Source organism: Heterodontus francisci, unplaced genomic scaffold (genome assembly GCF_036365525.1).
Source record: "Heterodontus francisci isolate sHetFra1 unplaced genomic scaffold, sHetFra1.hap1 HAP1_SCAFFOLD_897, whole genome shotgun sequence".
Taxonomy (NCBI): Eukaryota; Metazoa; Chordata; class Chondrichthyes; order Heterodontiformes; family Heterodontidae; genus Heterodontus; species Heterodontus francisci.
Window position 1 is genome coordinate 195,001 of NW_027141674.1, and position 5,000 is coordinate 200,000.

Below are 5,000 nucleotides of genomic sequence, written 5' to 3' on the forward strand. Positions count from 1 at the left end.
AACGTGCCCTCTTGGCGGGAGCAACTTGACCGCCCCCGTGGGGAAAGGTCAACTCGGGGCCCGGGAAAGTCGCCGAGTCCGACCCCATACACTTCCATGAGTTGGGGGTTTTGGCCTTCCCGGCCCAAGGCTCGCCTTATTTCGGCCTGCACTTTCGGAAAAGGGTGCATTCCTTTTGGTTAATGATTTCACCAGCCCGGGTCTTAGCCTCTGCCCCGACGGCTAAGTCTTTTGGTTAATGATTTCCTGCGGCTGGGACTACCCTTTCCCCCCGCCCTGCAGGCACCCGGGTCGGGAGGCCGTCGGGGGCACTTTCCGGGGCAAATCCGGACCCTTACGCAAGGGAGAGTGCGCCCCCCGCCTCGGCCGGGGGGTCAGGCTGCCGCCTATTAAGCCCGACAGAAAACCCGAAAAATGGACGAAAATGGGAAAAAATCCCCATCCGAAAAAGGCTTAAAAGTCGGTTGGGCGGCAGCTAGGGTCGGTCTCTGCAGACCTGGAGGCTCGGGTGGACTCTTGGAATAAACGTCCAAGTCCCGACTTGCCACCTCCTACTACTGTGCAGATACCCCGCCAACCCCCAGCCACCCGAATGACAAGCGTCCGATCAGCGGGACGAATTTGACAACTCTGGCCGGACCTCTGGAACTCCATCCCGTGTAACCGGGGCAAATTTTTCCGCTTGATCGCCCTTCCACTGGTTAACCATTTGCCCTTTCGGACTTAGTCTCTGGACATTATTCGACTGATTTTCTGGTTAACCATTTGCCCTTTCGGACTTAGTCTCTGGGCATTATTTTCGACTTTTTGGTTAATGATTTCACACTTTTTACTTACTTTTGCGCTTTTTGGTTAATGATTACTCTGCTTACTGGTTAATTATTTGCCCTTTCGGACTTAGTCTCTGGACATTATTTTCGAGTTTTTGGTTAATGATTTCACACTTTTAACATATTTTTGCGCTTTTTGGTTAATGATTACTCTGCTTACTGGTTAATTATTTGCCCTTTCGGACTTAGTCGCTGCACATTATTTTCGAGTTTTTGGTTAATGATTTCACACTTTTAACATATTTTTGCGCTTTTTGGTTACTGATTTCATACTTTTTACTTACTTTTGCGCCTTTTGGTTAATGATTACTCTGCTTACTGGTTAACCATTTGCCCTTTCGGACTTAGTCTCTGGACATTATTTTCGAGTTTTTGGTTAATGATTTCACACTTTTTACTTACTTTTGCGATTTTTGGTTAATGATTACTCTGCTTACTGGTTAACCATTTGCCCTTTCGGACTTAGTCTCTGGACATTATTTTCGGGTTTTTGGTTAATGATTTCACACTTTTTACTTACTTTTGCGATTTTTGGTTAATGATTACTCTGCTTACTGGTTAACCATTTGCCCTTTCGGACTTAGTCTCTGGAGATTATTTTCGAGTTTTTGGTTAATGATTTCACACTTTTTACTTACTTTTGCGATTTTTGGTTAATGATTACTCTGCTTACTGGTTAACCATTTGCCCTTTCGGACTTAGTCTCTGGACATTATTTTCGAGTTTTTGGTTAATGATTTCACACTTTTAACATATTTTTGCGATTTTTGGTTAATGATTACTCTGCTTACTGGTTAATTATTTGCCCTTTCGGACTTAGTCTCTGCACATTATTTTCGAGTTTTTGGTTAATGATTTCACACTTTTAACATATTTTTGCGCTTTTTGGTTACTGATTTCATACTTTTTACTTACTTTTGCGATTTTTGGTTAATGATTACTCTGCTTACTGGTTAACCATTTGCCCTTTCGGACTTGGTCTCTGGACATTATTTTCGAGTTTTTGGTTAATGATTTCACACTTTTTACTTACTTTTGCGATTTTTGGTTAATGATTACTCTGCTTACTGGTTAACCATTTGCCCTTTCGGACTTGGTCTCTGGACATTATTTTCGAGTTTTTGGTTAATGATTTCACACTTTTTACTTACTTTTGCGATTTTTGGTTAATGATTACTCTGCTTACTGGTTAACCATTTGCCCTTTCGGACTTAGTCTCTGGACATTATTTTCGAGTTTTTGGTTAATGATTTCACACTTTTAACATATTTTTGCGATTTTTGGTTAATGATTACTCTGCTTACTGGTTAATTATTTGCCCTTTCGGACTTAGTCTCTGCACATTATTTTCGAGTTTTTGGTTAATGATTTCACACTTTTAACATATTTTTGCGCTTTTTGGTTACTGATTTCATACTTTTTACTTACTTTTGCGATTTTTGGTTAATGATTACTCTGCTTACTGGTTAACCATTTGCCCTTTCGGACTTAGTCTCTGGAGATTATTTTCGAGTTTTTGGTTAATGATTTCACACTTTTTACTTACTTTTGCGATTTTTGGTTAATGATTACTCTGCTTACTGGTTAACCATTTGCCCTTTCGGACTTAGTCTCTGGACATTATTTTCGAGTTTTTGGTTAATGATTTCACACTTTTAACATATTTTTGCGATTTTTGGTTAATGATTACTCTGCTTACTGGTTAATTATTTGCCCTTTCGGACTTAGTCTCTGCACATTATTTTCGAGTTTTTGGTTAATGATTTCACACTTTTAACATATTTTTGCGCTTTTTGGTTACTGATTTCATACTTTTTACTTACTTTTGCGATTTTTGGTTAATGATTACTCTGCTTACTGGTTAACCATTTGCCCTTTCGGACTTAGTCTCTGGAGATTATTTTCGAGTTTTTGGTTAATGATTTCACACTTTTTACTTACTTTTGCGATTTTTGGTTAATGATTACTCTGCTTACTGGTTAACCATTTGCCCTTTCGGACTTAGTCTCTGGACATTATTTTCGAGTTTTTGGTTAATGATTTCACACTTTTAACATATTTTTGCGATTTTTGGTTAATGATTACTCTGCTTACTGGTTAATTATTTGCCCTTTCGGACTTAGTCTCTGCACATTATTTTCGAGTTTTTGGTTAATGATTTCACACTTTTAACATATTTTTGCGCTTTTTGGTTACTGATTTCATACTTTTTACTTACTTTTGCGCCTTTTGGTTAATGATTACTCTGCTTACTGGTTAACCATTTGCCCTTTCGGACTTAGTCTCTGGACATTATTTTCGAGTTTTTGGTTAATGATTTCACACTTTTTACTTACTTTTGCGATTTTTGGTTAATGATTACTCTGCTTACTGGTTAACCATTTGCCCTTTCGGACTTAGTCTCTGGACATTATTTTCGGGTTTTTGGTTAATGATTTCACACTTTTTACTTACTTTTGCGATTTTTGGTTAATGATTACTCTGCTTACTGGTTAACCATTTGCCCTTTCGGACTTAGTCTCTGGACATTATTTTCGAGTTTTTGGTTAATGATTTCACACTTTTAACATATTTTTGCGATTTTTGGTTAATGATTACTCTGCTTACTGGTTAATTATTTGCCCTTTCGGACTTAGTCTCTGCACATTATTTTCGAGTTTTTGGTTAATGATTTCACACTTTTAACATATTTTTGCGCTTTTTGGTTACTGATTTCATACTTTTTACTTACTTTTGCGCCTTTTGGTTAATGATTACTCTGCTTACTGGTTAACCATTTGCCCTTTCGGACTTAGTCTCTGGAGATTATTTTCGAGTTTTTGGTTAATGATTTCACACTTTTTACTTACTTTTGCGATTTTTGGTTAATGATTTCACACTTTTTACTTACTTTTGCGATTTTTGGTTAATGATTACTCTGCTTACTGGTTAACCATTTGCCCTTTCGGACTTAGTCTCTGGACATTATTTTCGAGTTTTTGGTTAATGATTTCACACTTTTTACTTACTTTTGCGATTTTTGGTTAATGATTTCACACTTTTTACTTACTTTTGCGATTTTTGGTTAATGATGACTCTGCTTACTGGTTAATTATTTGTACTTTCGGACTTGGTCTCTGGACATTATTTTCGAGTTTTTGGTTAATGATTTCACACTTTTAACATAATTTTGCGCTTTTTGGTTAATGATTACTCTGCTTGCTTGTTACTGATTTCCCCTTTCGGACTTGATCTCTGGCCGTTCTTTTCGACCTTTTTGGATCAGGTTTCCACACTCTGAAATTATTTTGGGCTCACTGATTAGGCGAGATCAAGGGGGCATGCCTGGGCACTTTGGGCTCAGTTTGGGAAGGCGGCGTCCGTGTGCTCCTCCGCCCTTCCCGCACTTGCGGCTAGGTTTGCCAAACTGCGCTGACCCGCAGCCCTGCCTTTTTGCCCACGGCACACGGAACGACTCAAGTCTGGCTCCGTTCCAGGCCGTTGCCTCCGGCTGCCCGCCGTCCGGCCGGCCTGGGACGTACCCCGGCTGACGGCGCCGGAGGCCCTCTAGCAGCCACCGGTGCCGCGGGCCAATGGGTCCGGGCGTTCCGGAGCTATCGGTGGGGAAGTGCTCTCCCCTTTTCCTGACGCCGTTCGCCCGAGCAGAGGTGCAGCCTGACGGGACTGCTGTCGCCTTCCGCGGCGCACCGGCCCCTTTCACCTGCCGTCGACCGCGCGGAGCTCGGACCTCCCTCCCCGAAGTTATGGCCCCGGCGCCGGAGGGTGCCCGGGGCCGGGCATTCAGCGGGGTGAGTCTTAACCTTCCCGGTCAGCCTGCGGGGTCGGTGCGCCGGCACTCGACGCCGGAGGGTCCCCTCTTTCCGTAGAGCCCCGCCCGGTGCCGATCGGCCGGCGGATTGCGGAGCGAACCGCGCCTGACCGACGGGCCTCGGAAACCCGTTGCAGTCGACGGGGGGGGAACCGGACAGCGGGACGAGGTGCCGATTCCACCCGCAGATTCGATCCCGAAATCCCGCGGGATTCGGCGGTCCGACCCGACAGATTCAAACGTCGCCCGGGCGGCCCCCAGCGGTCGGGCCGGCCTGGTTCCGCCACCGCCCGATGCCCCTCGCCCCCGGCTACCGCCGGCCGCGCAGACCGAGCGAATGCGGCCGGACGTCCGGCGGCAAT